Raw genomic sequence first — 27,023 nt, forward strand, 5'->3', positions numbered from 1 at the left:
CTTCAAAAATAGACCACAAATTGTGTCACAAACAAAGTCTCCCCAATTCAAGAAGATTGAAATCATACCAAGCATCTTCTCAGATCACAAGGCCATAATATTAGAAATAAACTACAATAAAAACAACTCAAAATACTCAAACACTTGGAAGCTCTATAGCATGTTATTAAACATTGATTGAGTTACCAATGAGATCAAAGAAGAAATTAAAAACATTCTGGAAACTAATGACAAAGAAAACACAACAATCCAAAACCTTTGGGACACAATGAAAGCAGTCCTGAGAGGGAAGTTTATAGCTCTACAGGCCTATCTCAACAAACAAGAAAAAATGGTAGTAAATCATCTAAATCTACAGCTCAAAGAATTAGAAAGAGAGCAACAAGAAAAGGCCTAAGTGAGCAGAAGGAAGGAGATAATAAAGATTAAAGCAGAAATAAATGAAATAGAGACCAAAAACACAATACAGAAAATCAATGAAACCAAGAGCTGTTTCTTTGAAAGGATAAACAAGATTGACAGACCTCTAGCCAGGCTCACCAAGAAGCAAAGAGAAAGGACCCAAATCAACAAATTCATAAATGATAGAGGCAAAAAAACAACAGATCCCACAGAAATACAAATGATTGTTAAAAAAAATACTATGGACAACTCTACTCCAACAAACTAGACAACCTGGAGCAAATGGACATATTCCTAGAAAAATACATTACAAAACTTAATCAGGAAGAATCTAAAAATCTCAATAGGCCAATAACTATGGAAGAAATTGAAGCAGTCATCAAAAAGCTTCCAGCAAACAAAAGCCCAGGACAAGACGGCTTCACAGGGGAGTTTTACCAAACATTCAAGGAACAACTAAAACCTATCCTCCTCAGAATACTACAAAAAATCCAAGAGGAAGGAACACTACCAAGCTCATTCTATGAAGCCAGCATCACCGTAATACCAAAACCAGGTAAAGACAACACAATGAAAGAGAATTACAGGCCAATATCCCTCATGAACATAGATGCCAAAATCCTCAACAAAATCCTAGCAAATCGGATCCAGCAGTTCATCAGAAAGATCATACATATAAATCAAGTAGGATTTATCCCAGGGATGCAAGGATGGTACAATATCCACAAATAAATAAGCGTGATACATCACATAAACAAATTGAAAGAAAAAAACCACAAGGTCATAACAATTGATGCAGAAAAAGCATTTGACAAAATTCAACACCCATTTTTGATGAAAACTCTCAGCAAGGTGGGAATTGAAGTATCATACCTCAACATAATAAAAGCCTTATATGACAAACCCACAGCCAACATCATACTCAATGGACAAAAACTAACACCATTTACCCTAAGAACAAGAACAAGACAGAGATGCCCAGTCTCACCACTCCTGTTCGACATAGTACTGTAAGTATTTGTAATTGCAATTGGACAAGAAGAAATAAAAGGCATCCAAATTGGAAAAGAAGAAGTAAAACTGTCCTTATTTGCAGATGACATGATATTATACTTAAAAAACCCTAAGACTTCATAAATAAACTATTAGACTTAATAAAAGAATTCGGCAATGTAGCAGGATACAAAATTAACGCCAAGAAATCTATGGCATTTCTATACACCAATAGTGAATGTGCAGAAAGAGAGACTAAAAAAGCAATCCAATTTACAATCGCACCAAAAAAATTAGGCTACCTTGGAATAAACTTAACTAAAGAGGTAAAAGACCTCTTCTTAGAAAACTACAGGACGTTGAAAAAAAAGATAGTGGAAGACATAAAGAGATGGAAGAACATACCATGCTCTTTGATTGGTAGAATCAAAATCATTCAAATGTCCATACTTCCCAAAGCAATCTATAAATTCAACACACTTCCCATTAGAATACCAATGGCATATTTCACAGACCTAGAACATACTCTCCAAAAATTCATCTGGAATAAAAATCTACCCCGAATAGCGGCAGAGATCCTGAGAAAGAACAAAGTAGGTGGGATCTCAATACCAGATATCAAGCTGTATTACAAAGCCACTGTTCTCAAAACTGCCTGGTACTGGCACAATAACAGACATATAGATCAATGGAATAGAATAAAGAGCCAAGAAATTGGCCCGAACCAATATGCTCAATTAATATTTCACAAAGGAGGCAAGAACATACAATGGAGTCAAGATAGTCTCTTCAATAAATGGTGTTGGGAAAATTGTACAGATACATGCAAGAAAATGAAACTAGACCACCAACTTACACCATACACAAAAATAAACTCAAAATGGATAAAGGACTTAAATATACGACGGGAAACCATACAAATACTAGAAGAATCCAAAGGCAACAAAATATCAGACATATGCCAAAGCAATTTCTTCTCTGATAATGCTCCTAGGGCATTGGAAACTAAAGAGAAAAAAAACAAATGGAACTACATCAAAATAAAAAGCTTCTGCACAGCAAATCAAACCATCAACAAAACAACAAGAAAACCCACTGCCTGGGAAAACATATTTGCCAGTGTCATATCTGATAAGGGCCTAATCTCCAAAATTTATAGATAACACATACAACTTAACAAAAGGAAGACAAACAATCCAATCAAAAATGGGCAAAGGATCTAAATAGACACCTTTCAAAAGAGGACATTCAGAAAGCCAAGAGACATATGAAAACATGCTCAAAGTCACTAATCATCTGAGAGATGCAAATCAAAACAACAATGAGGTATCATCTCACACCTGTCAGACTGGCTATCATCAACAAATCAACAAACGACAAGTGCTGGAGAGGATGTGGAGAAAAAGGAACAATGGTGCACTGCTGGGGGGAATGCAGACTGGTGCAGCCACTATGGAAGACACTATGGAGTTTCCTCAAAAAACTAAAAATGGAACTCCCATTTGACCCTGTGATCCCACTTCTAAGAATATATCCCAGGAAACCAGAAACACCAATCACAAAGGACATATGCAGCCCTATGTTCATAGCAGCACAATTCACCATAGCTAAGATCTGGAAACAGCCTAAGTGCCCATCTGTAGATGAATGGATTAGTAAACTGTGGTACATCTACATGATGGAATACTATGCTGTTGTAAAAAAGAAGGAACTCTTACCATTTGCAACAGCATTGATGGTACTGGAGAGTATTATGCTAAGTGAAATAAGCCAGTCAATGAAGGTCAAATACCATATGTACTCACTCATTTCTGGATAATAAAGACCATTATAAACTTATGAACAAAAATAGATACAGAGGCAAAGCTGCCTCAACCAGACTTTCAAACTACAGCAGGAAGGCTGGGGAGAGTGGGAGGGCAGGAGGGGGGTGGGTAAGAGATCAACCAAAGAACTTGTATGCATGCATATAAGCATAACCAATGGACATAAGACATTGGTGGGAAGGGGAGGCCAGGGGATTGTCAAGGGCGGGGGGAAAAAAGGAGACATATATAATACTCTTTATAATACTTTATGAAATAAAAAAAGGAAAAAATATGGAAGGATCAAAATACCAGATATTAAGATATATTATAATGCCACCATTCTCAAAACTGCCTGCTACTGGCACTAGAAAAGACATATACACCACTGAAACAGAACAGAGAACCCAGAAGTGGACCCAAGTCATTACGCTTTATTGTTAATTTACAAAGGAGGCAAGAGCATACAATGGAGTCAAGACAGTATCTTCAATAAATGATGAAAATCAGATAGAAATATGCAAGAAAATGTAATCAGACCACCACCTTACACCATACACAAAAATAAACTCAAAGTGGATAAAGGACTTGAACGTTAGTTGGGAATCTATATAAAAAAATCTTAGCAGATTGCATAGGCAGCAAAATATCAGACATATGTCTTAGGATATCTTTACTGACACAGTTTCGAAGGCAATGCCCACAAAGGGGAAAATAAACAAATGGACTACATCAAAATAAAAATCTTTTGCACGGCAAACTAAATCCTGAACAAAACAACAAGAAAGCCCACTGCATAGGAGAACATATTTGCCAGTGGTATCTCTGATAAGTGTTGAATTCCAAAGTTTACAGGGAACTCACACAAATTAACAATAGGAAGATAAACAATCCGATTAAAACATCGGCAAAGGACTTAAATGGACACTTTTTGAAAGGGGACGTACATAAGGCCAAGAGACATAGGAAAAAATGCTCAAAGGCACTAACAGTCCAAGAGATGGAAATCAAAAGGAGAGAAGTACCAGTCCACACCAGTCAGAATAGCTGTCAGAAAAAAATAAAAAATAAAAAACCACAAGTGCTGGAGAGGATGCGAAGAAAAAGCAACCCTTGTGCAGTGCTGGTGGGAATGCCGACTGCTGCAAAAATTGTGGAAAACAGTATAGAGTTTTCTCCAAAAATTGAAAATGGAGCTCCCATTTGATTAAGTATATATATAATATATATATATATATATATATATATATATATATATCCCAAGAAATGAGTAACATTAATCAGGACAGCTATATGCAACTGTATGTTCATACCAGCCCAATTTTCAATAGCTAAGATTTGGAAACAGTCTAAATGCCCATTAGCAGATGCACGGATTATAAAATGGTGGAACACCTATACAATGGAAAACTCTACTGCTATAACAAAGAATTAACTCTTATAATTTGCAACAGCATGGATGGACTTGGAGAACATTATGCTAAGAAAAATAAGCCAGTCACAGAAAGATAAATATCACATTGTCTCACTTATTTGTGGAATATAATGAACTATGCTAACTGATGAGAAACAAGACATCCAGACACAAAGAAGAATCGATCAGACTGTCAAACCTCAGATTAAGGTGCTGGAGGCAAAGACCAACAGTAGTTAATACATATACATATACATATACATATACATATACATATACATATACATATACATATACATATACATATACATATACATATACATATACATATACATATACATATACATATACATATCCTTTCCAATAACAGACAAAGATGTTAATTAACCGTACTTCTGACATGCTTCCCATTGGCTCATCAGGGCAATATACAAATTAACTGCCAACCATGATGTTGGTTGGCAGCCAGGCAGCTGCAGGGAACAGGAGGCAATCTTGCTCCAGTGAAGGAAGAAGCCAAGGTTCCCCGCCTGCCACTGCTGGGCTGTGTGCTTGCACTCTAAGCAACTATGTTGCAATTATAGACACTAAACAAACCCCATGCTTTCAGCCAGCTGGCAGAACTGGAGTTGCAACAGAGTTTTGATAATAGAACCCTAAGAAACCCAGATACCTGCTTTCAGCAGCCGAGGCCTCCACGCTGGAGCCAAGCCTCAGAGCTAAATTTGGCTTTCAGTTCCAGTGACAGTCATAGAAGGTAAACAAATCCCAAAATAAAAAAGAAAAAACGGACAGGTTGGGCGCTTCAGTCACCCGCTAACCTGAAAACGGCCCTCAGCCCCTCACCCAGACTGGCCAGGCACCACAGTGGGGAACTGGACCCTGAAGGGGGTGTGTCCAGCTGCAAACAGCTATCATCCCCTCATCCAGGCTGGCAAGGCACCCAAACGGGAACCCCACCCTGATCCAGGACACCCTTAAGGGCAATCCAGCCAGCCCCCACCATGCACCAGGCCTCTATTCTACATAGTAAGAGGGTAATATGCCTCCCAGCACTGGGATGAGCAGAGAAGCGAGGCCTCCTGAAACCGGGATCAGTGGAGCCTGCCAGCACCTGGATCAGTGGAGCAGTGAATGCTCACTGCCCCTGTGTCAAGCGGAGCCACAAAGCCTCCCAGCACCGAGATCAGTGGAGCAGTGAGTCCTAACTGCCCCTGTATCAAGCGGAGCCGCAAAGCCTCAGAACAAAGGGATCAGAGGAGCAGCAAGTCCTCACTGACACTGTGTCAAGCGGAGCTGCGAGGCCTCCCAGCACTCTGATCAGCAGAGCCGTGAGTCCTCCTGGCCCCTGGAGCAGCCTGAGGGGCGGCAGTTCCCAAACCCCATGATCGCCCTGCAGCTCTGTGTGTGACAGGGTGAGGCACCCCAAACCCCCCATGGGCCCTATTCTGTGTGTGACAGGGTGGAGCCACAACCACCTCCAGGGCCCTGCCCTGTGTGTGACAGGGGGTGGTGCTCCAACCCCCTGATCCGAGCTGCTCTGTGTGTGACAGGGGGCGGTGCCCCAACTCCCCTATAGGCCCTATTCAGTGCATGACAGGGGGGAGCTCCCAAACACCCTGATTGGCCCTGCTCTGTGTGTGACAGGGTATGGAGCCCCTACCCCCATGATGGGCCCTGCTCTGTCTATGACAGTGGGTGGTGCTTCTACCTCCCCATCAACCCTGCCATGAGTGCTACAGGGGGTGGCACCCCAACCAACCAATCGGCCTTACCCTGAGCATGATTGGGGGTGGCATCACAACCTCCCGATCCGCCCTGCTCTGTGCATGACAGTGGGCAGCGTCCCAACTCCCCAATAGGCCCTTCTTTAAGCCCGACCAGAGGTTGCACCTAGAGATTGGGCCTGCCCTCTGCCATATGGGAGCAGGCCTAAGCCAGCAGGTTGTTATCTCCCGAGGGGCCCCAGATTGTGAGAGGGCACAAGTGGGGCTGAGGGACACCCCTTCATCAGTGAACAAATTTTTGTGCACTGGGCCTCTAGTATATATACACACACACACACACATATACCTACATACATTTATGTATATGTATATGTATATGTATATGTATATGTATATGTATATGTATATGTATATGTATATGTATATGTATATGTGTATGTGTATGTGTATGTGTATGTGTATGTATATGTATATGTATATGTATATGTATATGTATATGTATATGTATATGTATATGTATATGTATATGTATATGTATCTCCCATAGATGGCTAATGAACTTTGATATTTAGCAGGGCTGAAAATCAGCATTATATTACCCTGCTGTTGGCAAAATGCCTGAAGGTAATCTCCTAACCTGATAACCCTTTTAATGTTTTGCAATCTTGACTGCTGATATGCCTGTTTGCTTTGCTAAAGGGCATATATGAGAAACGTAAAGCCAAGTCAATAAAAGCTGATGGGTACTGGGTTTCAGAAAGCTTCTCCGCTAGAAAGAAAGGTCTCTGCCTGGCTCCAAAATGTCTTCTAAATTTATATTTGTTGTCTAGTGTATTCATTTTTGTGCACCTCCTTTCCCATATCCTGAATCCTTGCTGCAAAAGGTTGCAGCATTCTGGCGCCCAATGTGGGGCATCTGGAGAAGAAATTTCACCAGTGTGAAAAAGGAAGACATTTCACTAGAAAGCTGAGAAGTGCGCTGAGAAGTGCACTGAAAAGGAGGGGAAAATTCTCTGTGCACAAAGCCCATGCCAGCTTTGGAAACTGTGAAACATAAAGTGGGCGGAAAATCTTTTATTTCTGCCAGGCTATAATGAGGAAAACTTTGAGTATAAAGCAAAAAAATAAATAAATAAATAAATAATAATAATAATAATAATAATAATAATAATAATAATAATAATTGTAAACATTTACTTGCATGCTCAAGGATAAAGAAATTAAAATATCAAAAGATACTCTCTTAAATCAGGCTCAAGGAAAAAAGGTAACCTTCTCATCTTAAACTATGTGGGCTCTTGTTCGCACTGCATTATGCCTAATTCGTATTGGGGATCAAAAGTCTGTAATACCTAAGCCCTGGTTCCTCCACCTTTAGTGTGGAAAGGCTCAGCAGCTAGAAAAAATGGGGTTAACAGTCATTTTAAAAAAGGACTCTTTAATGCTTTGTCTGAAAATTACCATATGACACCTTGAGACAGGCAGATTTTATCAAAAATAACTTTAGAGTACAGTCAATGCCATGAAGAGCAGAATACGATAAGACCCATGAAAACTACTATGATTTATGAAGCCTTGTCTCTATGTTATGGGCACTTGTCTGTTGATTATTATCAATCTGTCTAGGTTTTTTATTGTTAGACTATTAAGCATGCGTTCAATTTAATTTAATAATAAAAGAAACAGTGGACGGACAGGTCATTATTAATATCTAAAACACCTCCCAACCCATTAATTACTAGTCTTTTGGTGATCCCGTAAAATGTATGCCCACTCTCGAGAGTGTTATTAAAAGCCTCATTTTATTTCCCAGACCGTCATTTGAACTTTGGATAGATGAGACATTCCTCACAATTTAAGGGATATCTCTGGGGTTTCTGTACCCGTGAAGAGAAAAACACTACCTTAAGGGAAGGCGCATCCCACCCGATTTTGGTGGCCTCTTGGACTGACCCCTATCTCCTCACAGATGCTATAGTACAAACCCAAGACTGTTTTTCTTTATAAGATGGAGAAAATGACACAAGGAAAATATACAGGCTGTGTTTAGGCAATAAGATTAGTGTTTCCATAATAAGGGGCAGTTCTTAAATAATAATGGACCATATTCCAAGGTTAACATTAAAGCCAATGAAAGCCAGTAAGTTTTCTCTGCTGCAAAATTTGCCAAAGTAAAACGCCTTAGATGGTGATAACTGGCTTTGGAATCTCAAAATTGTTAAAAGTTAAATAGATAGATATAACTAATGTGAAGGCTTTGTGGCAAAGCTTTTCAGTAGTAATGATAAATTAATATATTGATGGTGAGGGTGCAGTCACTGAGGAGAGGCTGACTGCACTCTCTGTTGGAGGAAAGGACCAGTGGATCTTCTCCCTGTAAAAGCAGAGAACCTGGCAGAGCAACCTTATATCTAACCTCTGAAGGAAAAATGTGGTGGTTTTAAAATACAAATGCCTACAGGCATTCTTCCCTTCTCCCCCTACTTCTTTGGCAACCTCATATGTGTAAACATACACTTCTAAAGTTTTGGTAACTTAAAAATTTGGAGTTGGTTACATTAAGGAATAAAACTTATTTAAATCTCTAAATGTTTTGAAATAACAAACTACTGAAATATTAATTTGAGTTTGCCTAGAATGAACAAATAAAGGACAGATTTGAATGTATTAATTAAATAAGTCTTTGTTAATTTTATTGGAAATATATCCTTAAAAATGTGAAGGTATTACTAATCTAAGAAATGCTAAGTATTTAACTTGCCACCTAAAGTTTAAGGCTTCCAAGAGTTAAAAGTTCAAATTAAATTGGGAGAAATTATATGGTTGTAATGATAAAATGCATAAAGTATAGAAATTCATTATCAAGAAAAATAGATAGAGAGAAAACCAAAATGGCGGCATAGGTTAACGCCGGAGATTGCTGCCTCGAACAACCTCTTCAGAAAACAACTAAGACGGAACGGACATCATCCAGAACCACAGGAAGGCTGGCTGAGTGGAAATTCTGCAACTAGGAGGAAAGAGAATATCATACCCAGACTCAGAGGAGGCGCAGTGCTGAAGTGAAATACTCAGGTGTGGAGTGTGTGCGGAGCGGGCTGGCAGCGGAGGGCGCGGTTGTTGTTTTCAATCGGGAGGGAGTTTCAGACTCTGAAATCCAGATCCGGGCGAGTCTCTAGGGACCCAGACTCAAACGGGAGAAGCGGGACTGTCGGGCTTCGGTCAGAACTCGAAGACAGCTTTCTCTCTGAGGTTTGCAGCGGTTGCTGGGACTCTGTGAGGCAGATCCCCCAGGGACGGAACTGAGAGCAGCCATAACTGCTTGCTCCGGCACGCCCTGTAGATCCCCGGGGACACGCCCCGCCCAAGCCCTGAACACAGCCATTTGCGGGATAGCCTCAGGCAAATGCTAGCTAGATTAGCACCGCCCTAGAGATCCAGCACAGAAGCTCTCCCACTGCAGACACAGCAGACTCTCATAGCCAGTTAGCCTGGAGGTCAAATCACCCCCGGTATTGCCAACAAAAATCAAGGCTTAACTACAACAAGACTGTGCACAAAGAACACTAGGGGGTGCACAAAGAAAGCATAAAAAATGTGGAGACAAAGAAACAGGACAAAATTGTCCATGGAGGATATAGAGTTCAGAACCACACTTTTAAGGTCTCTCAAGAACTGTCTAGAAGCCTCCGATAAATGTAGTGAGAACCTTAAGAAATCTAATGAGACCCTCGATGTTGTGATAAAGAACCAACTAGAAATTAAGCATACACTGACTGAAATAAAGAATATTATACAGACACCCAACAGCAGACCAGAGGAGCGCAAGAATCAAGGCAAAGATTCGAAATCCGAAGAAGCAGAAAACACCTAACTGGAAAAGCAAAATGAAAAAAGAATCCGAAAATACGAAGATAGTGTAAGGAGCCTCTGGGACAGCTTCAAGCGTGCCAACATCAGAATTATAGGAGTGCCAGAAGATGAGAGAGAGCAAGATATTGAAAACCTATTTGAAGAAATAATGACAGAGAACTTCCCCCACCTGGTGAAAGAAATAGACTTACAGGTCCAGGAAGCGCAGAGAACCCCAAACAAAACGAATCCAAAGAGGACCACACCAAGACACATCATAATTGAAATGCCAAGTGCAAAAGACAAAGAGAGAATCTTAAAAGCAGCAAGAGGAAGAAACTCAGTTACCTACAAGGGAATACCCATACGGCTGTCAGCTCATTTCTCAACAGAAACTTTGCAGGCCAGAAGGGAATGGCAAGAAATACTCAAAGTGATGAATACCAAGAAACTACAACCAAGATTACTTTATCCAGCAAAGCTATCATTCAGAACTGAAGGTCAGATAAAGAGCTTCACAGATAAGGAAAAGCTAAAGGAGTTCATCACCACCAAACCAGTATTATATGAAATGCTGAAAGGTACCCTTTAAGAAGAGGAAGAAGAAGAAAAAGGTACAGATACAAATTATGAACAACAAACATGCATCTATCAACAAGTGAATCTAAGAATCAAGTGAATAAATAATCTGGTGATCATAATAGAATTAGGGACATAGAAAGAGAATGGACTGACTATTCTTGGGGGGTGGGGAAAGGGGTGTGGGAGATGCGGGAAGAGACTGGAAAAAAATTGGACAAAAATCGTGCACCTATAGATGATGACAGTGGGTTTGGAGTGAGGGCGGAGGGTGGGGCGGGAACTGGGAGGAGGGAGTTATGGGATGAAAAAAGAGGAACAAATGTAATAATCTGAACAATAAAGATTTAATTAAAAAACAAAACAAAATGAAGAATAAAAAAAAAAGAAAAAAGAAAAAGAATTCCTGTGATTTCTCTGGAAAAAAATGGTAGTACAAAATATATTGTAGTACTTATGTGTACCATGTGTGGTAAAATTTCATCCTAGGATATAATATTTAATTGGATTGATTAAAAAAGAGGAATAATTCTTTGGTCTGAACCAAATTTTTAATATAAAAACCAGTTTAAATTTAATTGATCTATTTTAGAATACTTACAACAAATGTATAATGTAATGTTTGGGTTACACATATTTGTGATAGTCTTTCCATGTTAAATTTCAAGACTTTAACCAAGAAATAGCATTGAAACTTTCCAAGTGCCCTGGGATAATTCAAGGGTTTACTCTTCTTAAAAGAAATATTTTGGAAAAGAAATATTTTTAAACCAATTTACGCCGATCTTATATTCTTGAAATCACTTGAAGCTTCATCAAATAAAAATTAATAACTGTGTTCTCTTTACATACACATATTTTAAATGTTATAAAAGTATCAACCTCTATGGGAGGGCAGTACAAAGTTGCTGAATACTTCTTAAGCAACATCGGATTATTCAGCAGCAGAATTTTAACATGGGAGCCCTGACAGCCTGATCTTTAGATAGGCCAGGGGGTAGTGCAACATCTGGACTTCATAGGTCAAACGTATAAGTTTACTTACTTTGCTTTTTCAATAAAGATGCATACTTTAGTCACTTAACAAATTAGCTTTTTACAATATAATCAAGGTCTCATATAAACTCAGTTATACGAGAAGCAGATATTTGATTAGCAGTTGGTTCTGACACAGTCCAGAGTAAAATTTCTGTACCTATGCAAATGAGCACTAGCCAAAAGAATGCTGTTTAAAAGTAAATTTTAAGCTTAATAAAAAGGAGAATTTTTTAAATCTCTTCTGCTATTTACAAGGTAAACAAAGAGTTATTATTCAAACATTAAATCTCACCATTAGTAAGAAACCATAAAAAAAGAGAGTTACTTTTACTTGATCTGAATGCACTGCACTATTGGCCAGCATACGTCTCTCTTATAGGTATTTCTGAAAAGGAACCAAGTTTGTAGCTCTATTTAAAAGAAAGAAAAAGGCTTTGAAAAGAAACTCCCTAATTGTGGCCTATAAATTTCTCTGGAAGAAAAAACGGAAGGAGATTCCCTTCAAATATCTAGAAAACTGTAATTAAAAATAAATGTATTTGGCCTCAGAGAAGAAAAGTAAACAATTTGCATTTTGCCTCCTTAAAGAAAGCTTATGTCAATATACTCAAAGACTGATAGCAGAAACCCTATTAGTGTCATTTACTGTCCCCACCCAATGACAAAGGAAGTTAGGAAAGAAGCCTTATGTTAGACTGATTTAAATTAGCAAATGAAAATAAAAGAATATTCAGGGGAACTTAGTTGTAATAGGCAGAAACCGATTCCTGGAGCAGTCACTGTTTTTACTGATAGTTCATCTCATGGTAAAGCTGCTTATAATGCAATGAATTCAGATCAAGTCATTCAGACCAGTCATACTTGTGTGCAAAGAATCGAATTAGAAAGGATCAATGCTGACTTGCAGGATTTCCAAAAGCCTCTTCATATTATCTCTGATCTGTGCCGGGTCCAACCACAGCAGGTCCAGGGGTTCCAAAAGGCGTACACGGAGTCGGCGAAGAAGGAAGGACACGGAGACAGTGTTCAGTTGATCAGCAGCCTAGCCAGGATCTCCAGCCAGGATCTCCAGCCAAGTTCTGGTCTGGATCTCCAGAGAGGTTCTGCTTTGAATCTCCAGCCAGGTTCTGTGTCCATGTTCTCTTGCTAGGTTCTCCAGATTCTCCAGCGAAGTTCTGCCAGTTTCTGTACAGGATCTTTTGCCATGTTCTCTCCAGAGAAGTTCTTCTGTCTCTAGGTAATGTTCTGTGTCGGTTCTTTGCCTAGGTTCTGTCTCTCTTAGTTCTGTCTTCTAAGTTCTGTGTTCTAAGTTCTGTCTCCTAAGTTCTGTGCCTTGCTGTCTTGTTACATCTGTATTTATACCAGTTGATTCAATCCTATCAATCTCTATTACAAAGGTTAGGGCGTTTTTTATCTCCATTCCAGGGAGTAAAGATTATTGTAGCTTAAGCATGATTGTTCGTAGTTAAAGTGATTAATTACCCACCTGGCACTTAGTTAAGAGGTTTTATTCCCTCCCTAACTTCAGGGGAAAATCCCTACCTGGGGAAACAACCTTTCTCAGAGACCTTGGTTAAAACACATAGTGCCAAGAAGGTGATCAAACATATTAAGAACAGTATGCCATATATGCCAGGTCCCTTGAAAACAGGGAGCATGGACAGGCCACGGGCAGATCTGCCCATGCTGCCAGCCGGGTAAACAGAACTGCAACTACTCAATTTAAATGGCTGTGACCTACGCCTATCTCTACTATTTGAACAAGTCCTCGTCCTTTAACGAAAGGAAATGAATATGCCTATCAATTAGTTATTTTAAAGAAACAGGTCAGGGGAATCTCATCAACTTTTACATTAGTCTGCCAAAATATTGTACAGCAGACAAAACAGATTATCAAGAAATGCCCCCCTTGCATGTTATATCTGCTACAAGGGCCTCTAAATCCCAACTTGAAAAACAAAAGTGGGGGAATAGTGAAATCTCCTATAAGTAGACTACACAAAGCCTTAATTACTTTTAATTTTTCCCTTGTAATGCTCATGGCAAGACACCTATGGAAAGACACTAGTGAAAGAGTAAGCTAAAGGAAAATGTTCTGGTTAAATGGAAAGATACTGAGTCTGGTTTATACAAGGGTCCCTTTATTAACCTTTGGTTGAGGATATACTTGTGTCTTTCCAGAAAACTTCTCCAATTCCTGCAACATGAATCTGAGAGAGGAACTGACCAGACTACTGCAACCACAGATAGCAGTGGCCCCAAGCAAAACACTGAGGAGTCAGAAGAAAACATCCAGAGTTGGGGGATGGTGAAGACGGCTTGCCATGCTAGCACTCATCAGCTGTGCATTGGTGCAGGTTGCCCATGACAAAGCCAAAAAAGGTCAGACATGCATTGTCATTTCTCACCATTTGTCCACCATCCAGAACTCAAACATCATTGCTGTCATGTCACAAGCTAACAGTGACTGGGAAAGGGATCCATAAAAATCTAATGGCTCCAAACGAAGCCTACTATGAATGAATTCCTTAAATACCTGACAATAATACTTAGAAGGACATGAAAGAACTCAATCTTTGTCGTCGAATCTCCCTATATTTCCTTTTTAGAATAACCACTAGTGTCTTTCTTTCTTGTTCTTCTATGTTTGCTTCCAGTCTGAAGATGCAGAATGAAGTCCTAAAAGGATCTGAGCCCAGCTAATGGCATACACCTTTCTAAATTAATTAAGAAAGCAAAAAGGGGGAAATGTGGAGGAAAGACCAACAGTAGTGAACATATCAATGAGAGAAGTCCCACAGAAAAGGAATGGACTTTGATATTCAGCAAGGCTGAAAATCAGCATTTTGTTACCCTGCTCTTTGCAAAATGGCTGAAAGCAACCTCGCACCATGATAATACTTTTATGGTTTACCAAACTTTACCATCGATATGCCTGTTTGTTTTGCTAAAGGGCAAATGTGTATTCAAGTAAATAAAAGCTGATGGGTCCTGGGTTTCAGAGAGCTTCTTTACTAGAGAGAAATATCTTCACCTGGCTCCCCATACCTTGTAAATTTGTAATTCTTTTCTAGTGTATTCATTTGAGTTCATCCACTTTTCCAGATCCTGAATCTTTGCTGCAAACGGTTGCTGCAGGGAAGGTAGGGGAAGGTGGGGTTAGGGGGAGAGATCAACCAAAGGACTTATAGGCATGCATATAAGCCTGAATAATGGACACAGACACCAGTGGGGGTTTTGACATGAGTAGGAGGTAGGAGGGACAAATGGGGGATAACGACACATATGTAATACCTTAATCAATAAAGAAAAAAAAAAGCCCTAGCTGGTTAGGCACTGTGGATGGATTATTGTTCTCCAGACTGAAGGGTCCCAGGTTTGATCTTGGCCAAAGACACATGCCTGGATTGTGGGCTTGGTCCCCAGTGTGAGGCGTGCAGGTGGCAGAGGATCAATGATTCTCACTCATCATTGACGTTGCTATCTCTCTCTCCCTCTCCCATTCTCACTGAAATAAAAAAAAAAAATTTCAAAAAATAAAAAAATGAAAGAGATGAATGAAATAGTGCCAGAGTAAAAAAAATATGTTTTAGAATACAGTAGAAGGAATCCTATTATTTTCAGATATTTAATAATTCCTACAACTTTTCTGATAAAATAGGTTTGCACTGTTTTGGTAATATTATATTTAATTTTTTTCTTAACATATTAATTTTTATTGCATGTAACACTATATTATAAAAGTCTAATATGCAAATTGTCCCTTCAAACACGAGTTTGACCAGGAGATCAACCATGGGGTGGGACTGTGTAGCTATTGTCCCGGCTGCACCCTCGAGCCAGCCCCACACTGTTCTGTCCGCCCCACCCCCCACCCCCTGCAATGATTGAGGACCCGCCAGCCAGTAAGCTTCCCACAGCCCCTTCCCCTAGCCTTCATCTTCCCCCATCTGATCCCCCACTCGATCGGGATTGGGCCAGCCAGCCAAACACCTGCATCGCCTTCCGCTGGCCAACCCAGCGATTGGGGTGTGCAGGCCAGACACCACGCATGCACGAATTTGTACACTGGGTCTCCAGTATTAGTATATTTAAAATAGTTTTTCTTGGAATATTAATGCTTATTGCATGTACAATTATTACATTTAAAATAGTTTTTCTGGAAATATTAACATTTATTGAATGTACCATTATGATGCTAAAATCATTTTTCTTAAAATATTAAAAAAGTAAATATAAAAAAGAGGGACACTGTATCAACATGGATTAAAAGGAATGCATTCCTCACTCTGGTGTTATCTACTTATTACCTCACTCATTAGAAGCTGAAGAATTATTTCCTAATAATGAAACAATAAGATAGTGTTCAGTACAGATGCCCATCCAGTACTCACTTTCCACTTGGCTTCCTGAAATTAAGGTGCAGCATTCCTTTTAAAACAGCTCATTACTCTAATCCATGAGAGGCTGTACCATGTACCGTGACTTCACATCTCAGTAGTGCTTTGCCTTGGAATAGAATGGGCAGGTTTTGTAGGTGGAGGATCCCAACTTCTTGAAGATGGAGCCCTTTTCAGTGGAAGGAAACCCATCCATGGAGCCACTGCTGTGAAGATTAATTGTATGTCTACCATCCTCTGTGTTATAAATAACATCATTCTACTTGAGTAGGGTCAACGTTTTTTAAATGGTCAAGTCTGGTTATTGTGCATAAATCTTTCCTAAACAGGATCATGGTCATAAGCATGCTGGTTAGCCCAAAATGATAAAATACTATCTTGTCATGTCTTCAGTACAGTGCTCAGAGTTATTGAAAATCAGTTTGGATAACCGAGAAAAAACTGAAGCAGCATTATATATACTTGCCAAAAATAAAACAAAACACACACACACACACACACACACACACACACACACACACACACATCGGAATTTGAATGCAGAGAATCCAGATATAGTAAGGGAAAGAAGTTTAACATACAAGAAAAGAGTCTCAACTAGTCTTCAAATTAGTTTCATCTTAATTAAATCTTTTAAAACATGTAATGTCATAGATAAAAATTAAAATATACAGTCAAAACATGATGCATCACAAAAAAGTGTTAACATATGTTATCATATAATGCCTACAGTTCATTTATAAAATAATTCTTTGATCAGAATTCTATACTCTATTTTAATAGTATTTAAAGAAAACATGTTGAATAATACATAATTAAAAATCACTGTTTTCCTTTTTATTTATTTATTTATTTATTTATTTATTTATTATTGATTTCTTTAATTGCTTAAAGTATTACAAAGGGTATTACTTATGTGTCCTTTTTTTCCCACGGCCCTTGACAATCCCGTGGCCTCCCCTACCCCCCAGTGTCTTATGTCCATTGGTTATGCTTATATGCATACATACAAGTCCTTCGGATGATCTCTTACCCCCCTCCCTCCTGCCCCCAAACTTCCCTGGCCTACCCACTGCAGTTAGACTATCTGTTTGAGGCAGCTCTGCTTCTTTATCTATTATTGTTTAAAAGTTTATAATGGTCTCTCTTATCCATGAATGACTGAGATCACGTGGTATTTTACCTTCATTGACTGGCTTATTTCACTTAGCATAATGCTCTCCAGTTCCATCCATGCCATTGCGAATGGTAAGAGTTCCTTCTTTTTTACAACAGCATAGTATTCCATCGTGTAGATGCACCACAGTTTTCTAATCCATTCATCTACTGATGGGCACTTAGGCTGTTTCCAGATCTTAGCTATGGTGAATTGTGCTGCTATGAACATAGGGGTGCATATATCCTTTCTGATTGGTGTTTCTGGTTTCTTGGGATATATTCCTAGAAGAGGGATCACAGGGTCAAATGGGAGTTCCATTTGTAGATTTTTGAGGAAACTCCATAGTGTCTTCCATAGTGGCTGCACCAGTCTGCATTCCCACCAGCAGTGCACGAGTGTTCCTTTCCTCCACATCCTCCACAGCACTTGTCGTTTGTGGATTTGTTGATGATAGCCATTCTGACAGGTGTGAGATGGAACCTCATTGTTGTTTTGATTTGCACTCTCAGATGATTAGTGACTTTCAGCATGTTTTCATATGTCTCTTGGCTTTCTGAATGTCCTCTTTTGAAAGGTGTCTATTTAGGTCCTTTGCCCATTTTTTGATTGGATTTTTTATCTTCTTTTTGTTAAGTTGTATGAGTTATCTATAAATTTTGGAGATTAGGCCCTTATCAGACATTACATTGGCAAATATGTTTTCCCATGCAGTGGGTTTTCTCATTGTTTTGTTGATGGTTTCTTTTGCTGTGCAGAAGCTTTTCATTTTGATGTAGTCCTATTTGTTCATTTTCTCTTTAGTTTCAAGTGCCATAGGAGCTGTATCAGTGAAGAAATTGCTTCAAGGTATGTCTGAGATTTTGTTGCCTTTGCATTCCTCTAGAATTTTTATGGTTTCCTGTCATACATTTAAGTCCTTTATCCATTTTGGGTTTATTTTTGTGTATGGTGTAAGTTGGTGGTCTCGTTTCATTTTCTTGCATATTTCTGTCCAATTTTCCCAACGCCATTTATTGAAGAGACTATCTTGGCTCCATTGTATGTTCTTGCCTCCTTTGGCAAACATTATTTGAGCATATTTGTTCTGGCCTATTCTGGGATCTCTATTCTATTCCATTGATCTATATGTCTGTTATTGTGCCAGCTCCAGGCAGTTTTGAGAACAGTGGCTTTGTAATACAGCTTGATATCTGGTAGTGAGATCCCACCTACTTTGTTCTTTCTCAGGATTGCTGCAGCTATTCGGGGTCTTTTTTTATTCCAGATGAATTTTTGGAGAGTTCATTCTAGATCTGTGAAGTATGCCGTTGGTATTTTAATGGGAAGTGCGTTGAATTTATAGATTGCTTTGGGTGGTATGGACATTTTAATGATGTTGATTCTACCAATCCATGAACATGGTATGTTCTTCCATCTGTTTATGTCTTCCTCTATCTCTTTTTTCAACGTCCTGTAGTTTACTGAGTAGAGGTCTTTTACCTCTTTACTTAAGTTTATTCCTAGGTAGCTTAATCTTTTTGGTGCGATGGTAAATGGGATTGTTTTTATAATCTCTCTTTCTGAAAGTTCACTACTGGTATATAGAAATGCCTCAGATTTCTTGGGGTTAATTTTGTATCCTACTACATTGCCAAATTCATGTATTAAGTCAGTAGTTTTTTTGATGGATTCTCTAGGGTTTTGTAAGTCTAATATCTTGTCACCTGCAAATAAGGACAGTTTTACTTCCTCTTTCCAATTAGGATGCCTTTTATTTCTTGTTCTTGTCTAATTGCAATGGCTAATACTTCCAGTACTATGTTGAACAGGAGTGGTGAGAGTGGGCATCCCTGTCTTGTTCCTGTTCTTAGAGGAATAGTGTTAGTTTTTGTCCATTGAGTATGATGTTGGCTGTGGGCCTGTTATAAATGGCTTTTATTATGTTGAGGTATGATCCTTCTACTCCCACCTTGCTGAGAGTTTTTATCAAAAATGGGTGTTGGATTTTGTCAAATGCTTTTTCTGCATCAATTGATATGACCTTTTATTTTCTTTCAATTTGTTTATGTGATATATCACTCTTATTGATTTGCGGATATTGTACCATCCTTGCATCCCTGGGATAAATCCTACTTGGTCATGTTGTAGGATCTTTCTGATGTACTGCTGGATCTGATTTGCTAAGATTTTCTTGAGCATTTTGGCATCTATGTTCATGAAGGATATTGGACTGTAATTCTCTTTCATTGTGTTGTCTGTACTGTTATTTGGATGATGCTGGCTTCATAGAATTAGATTGTAAGTGTTCCTTCTTCTTGGATTTTTTGTAGTATTCTGAGGAGGATAGGTTTTAGTTCTTCCTTGAATGTTTGGTAAAACTCCCCTGTGAAGCCATCTGGTTCTGGGCTTTTGTTTGCTGGAAGCTGTTTGATGACTGCTTCAATTTCTTCCATAGTTATTGGCCTATTGAGATTTTTAGATTCTTCCTGACTGAGTTTTGGAATGATGTATTTTTCTAGGAATTTGTCCATTTCCTCCAGGTAATCTAGTTTGTTGTAGTAGAGCTGTCCATAGTATTTTTTAACAATCATTCGTATTTCTGTGTGGTCTGTTGTTACTTCGCCTCTATCGTTTCTGATTTTGTTTATTTGGGCCCTCTCTCTTTGCATCCTGGTGAGCCTGGCTAGAGGTTTGTTAATCTTGTTTATCCTTTCAAAGAACCAGCTCTTGGTTTCATTGATTTTCTGTAATTTTTTTGTGTGTTTATGTCAATTATTTGGGCTGTAATCTTTATTATCTCCTTCCTTCTGCTCACTCTGGGGTTTTCTTGTTGCTCTCATTCTAATTTTTTGAGTAGTAGATTTAGATGTTTTACTACCATTTTTTCTTGTTTCTTGAGATAGGCCTGTAGAGCTATAAACTTCCCTCTCATGACTGCTTTCATTGTGTCTCATAGGATTTGGATTGTTGTGTTTTCATTGTCATTAGTTTCCAGAATGTTTTTAATTTCTTCGTTGATCTCATTGTTAACCAAATCAATATTTAATAAAATGCTATTCAGCTTCCAGTGTTTGAGTATTTTGAATTGTTTTTATTGTAGTTTATTTCTAATATTATGCCATCGTGGTCTGAAAAGATGCTTTTTATAATTTCAATCTTCTTGAATTTGGGGAGGGTTTTCTTTTGACCCAATATGTAGTCTATGTTTGAATCTGTCCCAAGAGCACTTGAGTAGAACGTATATTCCACAACGTTGCTGTGAAGTGTTCTGATGATGTCAATTAAGTATATCGGATCTAGCCGAAACCGGTTTGGCTCAGTGGATAGAGCGTCGGCCTGCGAACTGAGGGGTCCCGGGTTCGATTCCGGTCAAGGGCATGTACCTGGGTTGCGGGCGCATCCCCAGTGGGGGATGTGCAGGAGGCGGCTGATTGATGTTTCTCTCTCATCGATGTTTCTGACTCTCTATCTCTATCCCTTCCTCTCTGTAAAAAATCAATAAAATATATAAAAAAAAAGTATATCTGATCTACTGAGTCATTTAGGATTGCTATTTCTCTGCTGATTGTTTGTCTAGACGACTTATCAAGTGATGTCAGTGGGGTATTAAAGTGCCCTACTATGATTATATTGTTGTCGATCTCTCCTTTGATATCTTCCAGGAGTTTTTTTATATATTTGGGTGCTCCTGCATTGGGTACATATATGTTTACCAGGGTAGTATTTTCTTGTTGTATTGATCCCTTTAGTATTATGAAGTGGCCTTCCTTATCTCTTGTTATGGCCTTCACTTTTAGGTCTATTTTCCCGATATAAATATTGCTAACCCAGCTTACTTTTCCTTTCCATTTGCCTGAAAGATATTTTTCCATCCCTTCACTTTCAGTCTGTGTGAGTCCCTTCTTCTGAGGTGGGTCTCTTATAGACAGCAGAAGTTTGGTCTTTTTTTTTTTTTTTTAATCCATTCAGGCACTCAATGTCTTTTGGTTCGAGCATTTAGTCTGTTTACATTTAAAGTTATTATTGAAAGGTGCTTGTTTGTAGCCATTTCTATTTTTGTGTGTGGCTGTTTTCTTTCTGAGCTTTTTATTTCTTCTTTTTACACCAGTCCCTTTAACATTTCTAGCATTGGTAGCTTGGTGCTGATAAACTCCCTTTGTTTTTTTTTTTTGTTTGTTTGTTTGTTTTTTTTTTTTTTTTTTTTTTTGTTTTTTTTTTTTTTTTTTTGTCTCTAAAGCTTCTTATTTCCCCTTCAATATTGATTGATAGCCTTGCTGGATAGAGTGTTCTTGGATTCAGTCCTTTGCTTTGCATCACTTTGTAAATTTCTGTCTATTCTTTTCTGGCCTGATGTGTTTCTGTTGAGAAATCATTTGATAATCTAATGGGAGATCCCTTGTATGTAACTTTCCATCTCTCGCTTGCTGCCTGTAAGGTTCTCTCTTTGTCCTGAACATTTGCCATGGTAATTATGATGTGTGTTGGTGTGGGTCTTTTCAGATTCACCTTGTTTGTGACTCTCTGTGCTTGTGTGATTTTTTTCATCCCCACCTCAGGGAAGTTTTCTGATATTATTCCTTCCAATAGGTTTTCTAATCCTTGTTCCTCTTTCTCTTGTTCTGGAACCCCTATTATTTGCATGTTGTTTCATTTCATGTTGTCCCAAATCTCCCTTAGGCTCTCATCCTGTCTTTTAATTTTTTTCTGCAATTGCAGTTCAGTTTGGGTGTGTTATGCTTCCTTGTCTTATAATTCCCTAATTTGGTCCTCCACTTCTCCTAGTCTACTGTTGATACTTTCAATGGTGTTTTTTTTATTGCAGCTATATCGCTCTTCATTTCATCTTGGGTTTTACATAATTTATTGATAATTTCATCTGTCTTTTCTAGCGTTTTGCATACGTTATTGATTTTTTCATCTGTTTCTTCTTGCTTCTTGCATAAGTTGTTGATTTTTTTCTCCACCTGGTTTATGCACTCTAGGACGCTTATTCTGAATTCTTTTTCAGTCATGTTGCATGCCTCTGTATCACTTAGCTTATTTTCTGGGGAGTCCTCCTTTTCTTTCCTTTGGGGGTTTCTTCGTCTACCCATGTTTGACCTCACTGTCATATCTAGACATTGAGTCGTTCAATGGCTGCTCCCTGCATGGCAGTGGCTCCTTGTGTTGTTGTTGCTCTTCGGGCGGTTGCAGTAGCAGCTTCTCCTCAGTTGGCAGCAGCTCCTCTGGTGGGTGCTGTTCAGAGCTGTGGGGGCTCTTCTGGCTGGTGGGGGGAGGCTTCACGTACAGCTACTGTTCCTCAGACAGAGGGTATGGTGCTCAGGAGGCTGCTGTTTCATGGATCTACTACGTTGATTTAAAGGGAGAAAATACAACACAACAAGGCACCACCACGTACCAGGCACTGAACACAAATATATTCACGATAGTAATAACCCCAAATTAAGGTGACCACCCAAATTAAGAGAATTAGGGGATAAGGAAGAAAGATAACGATAAAGAGAAAAAAGAAAAGAAAAGAAAAATAGAAAAATAAAGGAGTGCAAAAATGAAATTGGGAAAAGGAGGGGGGAAAAGAGGAAAAACAAGAGCAAAAAGAAAGAATGAAGTAGAAGAGGGGATGAGACTATATATAGGAGGAGAAAACTCCTATAGAACCACCACTAATCCCAACAAATTCCTGCAACAGCTCCCTGGAGATGAATGCAAACTAGAAACAACAAATAATATCAAGAGAGGGAAGGGAAAACAGAAGCACAAAAATAATCGGGGGGAGGCGGGGTGGGGGGGTTGTAGGGAGGAGAAAAACCATCAGAAAAAAAAGCAAAAGCAAAAAAGCAAATAAACAAGCAAACAACAGAAAACCCCAATATACTCAACAATCAAGCAAACAACAACAAAACAATAGAAAGGTAAAAGAAGAAAAACATTGGATAGTGAAGAAAGATAAGGGATATATGTATAAGGATTTAGAGCAGTGGATTGGAAATAGGATATATAAGTAGGGTGAATTTTCACAGGAGGTAAACAGAAGGAATAGGGAAAATCTAAAGCAGGAATAGGGTAAGAGAGACAGGACAACAAAAAGGGAAAAGTGAGGGAGAGGGCTTTATCATAAAGGTAAAATTGAGGCAGGGAAAATTGATGCTAAAGGAACAATGAAAATAGAATGGAGAACACTAATCCCAAAATAAAATAAAGAGAAATTAAAATGGCACTTTAAAAAATGGTAAAATGGTAGCAGTAATAATACTGGTTAAAAATAAAAAAATGTAGTAATTAAAAGGGTAAAATCAGATGTTGGAAAAATAAGAAAAAAATTGGTTTCTTAGTTAAAAGGTGAGAAAGAAAAAAAAATTGCAGTAGTGAACGTCCTTCGGTTATTCTACTCATCAGTCTGGCTCACCTTGGTCCTGCCAGGTATTCAGGAGAGTGTTGAATTTCCCGGGGATACACTGTTCCTCTGTGTTGTAAACCACAATCCTGATTTTAAAGCAGGCCGTATTAGTGTCCCAGACTGCCTTAATTTGTGTTTAGCTAAGAGTCAGTTTGTGGCTCAGCCTCTGGGAGGCAGTGTTTTTTGGTTGGCCTCTGAGGCTATATGGCTTTTCTTTCCAGTAGCAAGGGTTTATTTTCTCGATTGCACTTAAAACTGGTTTGGGGAGGTCAACTGTCCAGAGCTGGTTCTTTAATCATTACCCTGCTCTGTGTTATTGCTGGGATTGAAAATCCCTCTATAGGCCAGAACCTGTTAACTCCCAGGAACTGATCAGATTATTTTAATCCTTGATCTCCTTCAGGGTGGAATCTGGGTGTGCCTGTGCTCCTTACCTGGGGGCTAGGTAGAGGAGTCCCACCATCTGGAAAGAATGACTGCCCAGATCCTGGGTCCAGAGGTGTTTCAGCACACAATTCGCTGCCACCTCTCCTGGCCCTCCCTCTATCCTAGCCTCTCCCCAGATTCCACGTGTCTACACCTTCTCCTTCTCTTCAGCACAGGTGAGTGTCTATATCCGAAATGCCTTTTGAACAGGATTCAGTGAAAACAAACAATTGCAGGCCGCGGAAACGGGGAGTGCTGAGTTTCTGTAAGCTCTTCTTTTACTGGCACTGAATGCTCTGGTCAGCTCTTTAGGCTGCCCCCTTTAGGCTCAGTCCTGCGTGGTCACAGAACCCAGACATCAAATCCCCCTGTGCCAGGAATCCCTTGGATCTCCTTTCCCCAGTCAAGGGCTGTGCCTGTCCCAAGGGACTCGCCTGTCAGCCATGTGGTCTCCCTTTGAAGCTCTGAGCTCAGAGGTGTGGCAAACTTTCCTTCCCTGATCCCTGTTTTTTTGTTTTTGTTTTTGTTTTTTTTTTTACCTTTCTAGGGGAGTTCTTCCCTTCCCGGGCCGCAAACCATCTCACCAGCTGAGTAATTTTGCAAATTTGGGGTGGGTGTTATTAGTTTCAGCTGCTTACTCCATTTGCTCCAGGACACGACCTGAGACGTGTCTGCCTATATCGCCACCATCTTCGGAATCCATTTTTATAGCTGTATAATACTTCACTGTGTGAAAGCATTTTTTTTTCATTTTTAAATAGAAAATAGGCTTATCTTCCAATTTTGTAATTTGTATTGTGAAAGAAGAACTATGAGCATCCTCATATGTGGCCAAATATGAACTGGCAAACTCTTCTCAGTATCACCTCAGTGGGAAAAACAGGTACATCCGCCTTCATTTGCACAAACTCTGCAATAACACTTTAGGAAATTTCCCGTGAAATATCACACGCCTAATTATCACAAATGAACACTAAATATTTGGAATTGGGAAAACTGGTTAATATGAAACCAACTTTTCCTGCTACAGATATATTGAAATGAATATACCTTCGTTTCATAGTCAGTAAAATAAGTAAATAGATAAATTAATTACAAGACAACTTCCCTGAAAATAGCTCATCAACATTTTCATTCATGTTTCATATTTCTTATATACAAGAAAGAAAGAAAGACCAATAAACGTGGTGAATCATTGGTTTTTAGCCTTTTCGAGTCAGAGACCCCTTGGTGAATCTATTGAATACTATAGACATTTCCCTTATGTAGTTTCCAAATGAAAGTTCTCTAGAGCAAACATAGGTACAAGATCCTCTTATCAAAATAATAATAGAGATTTTTATTTTACACAGTACAGGGTTGCACATTCCTATACTCAAATCTAGTATTTCATATCCAATTCTAAATAATGAAGTGTGTGTCCTTTAAGTTTATATAGTTAGACTAACTTTTATTACAGTGGGTATTTTCAAAGGTGAACTGATGTCCTTTTTTCAGACAAAAGAAGTGTACTTTCAGAACAAATTATTGTAGTTCAATAAGTATGAATCTTCACTTTAAACCTACATAGCTTCTTGTTCCTAAAGTGTAACATTCTAACATAAGATCAATAGAATTGAGTTCTTCGGAGAACTGTTGAAGTGACAAGAGGCAAACGTAATGCTAAAATAGACTGAATTTAGCTTGAGGTTTAAATTCTATCCCTGTAAGTCATTATGAGTTTTTTTTACACATTACATATTTCATTCATTATTATAAGTGCTATACCTCTTTAGCAATTACAAATCATAATGATCATCAGTATACATTCTCAATCTAATGAATGGTATCATTTCTATTGCTTTGAAAGATATGAATGAAATTGAGGTGTATCTCTTCATTGAATGTCACTGTTTTCACATAAATAATGGTTTCATGCTCATATCTTTTATTTTTTAATTTTTTAAAAACATTTGAGTTACTGACAGTTTCTGCACTCTTTATTGAATTTATAGGAGTTAATATGATCACATAGGCTTCATGTACAGAAGCCTATGATAACTTATTTGCGTATTGCATTATGTGTTTACCTAAGTCAGATCTCCTACTATCCCTAGATTTTGAAACATTACCTAAGTTATTTCCACCTGAGGGATATCCTTTTGCTTCTCTAACTTCCTCCTCTTTCACTTCTCAGACTTCTTATATCACCTCTATTTCTTGATGGAAGTGGTGCCCTCTCCCCACCCCCACTTTGAAAAGATGGTTATTTGGTGTAGTCTACTTTGTTTTTCCACCCACAGACTAAACAGTACACATAATATGAACACTACATAACATTTAACCTGAACAAATGAACAACTGTTTGAAACCTACTTATTATTGCAACTAAAATCAAGATCTACCTCAAATTTTTCTCCCAAACAAAGCATTTCCTTCAAAAATGATAGAATCCTTTTTCATGGTAAGTTTATGAAACACTTCATTATTGACAATATTCCATTGAAGTATTCAACACAGAACCATATATGTTGGTTAATAAAAGTTCTTCAAAGACCTTTAGTAATAAGCAATGTCTAATAAGTAAAATGTCTCACATTCCAGGAAAAAAAAAAACATACATTCCATTCTTGTCTTTTAATAGGCTTATTCTTGGTTTTCTGGAGCGAGAGAAAGTGAGAGGGATAGAGAGATGGAAACATAGATGAAAGAGAAATATATTGATCAGCGGCTTCCTTAAATGTCTCATACTGGTGGACCAGCCAGCACCCTAGGCATGTGTCTTGACCAGGAATAGATGATGAGACATCTTGCTTCACAATTCTATGCTCAACCATTGAGCAATACTGACTGGGCAATGTGGATTACTTTTT

Source organism: Myotis daubentonii, chromosome Y, assembly GCF_963259705.1.
Source record: "Myotis daubentonii chromosome Y, mMyoDau2.1, whole genome shotgun sequence".
NCBI classification, from domain to species: domain Eukaryota; kingdom Metazoa; phylum Chordata; class Mammalia; order Chiroptera; family Vespertilionidae; genus Myotis; species Myotis daubentonii.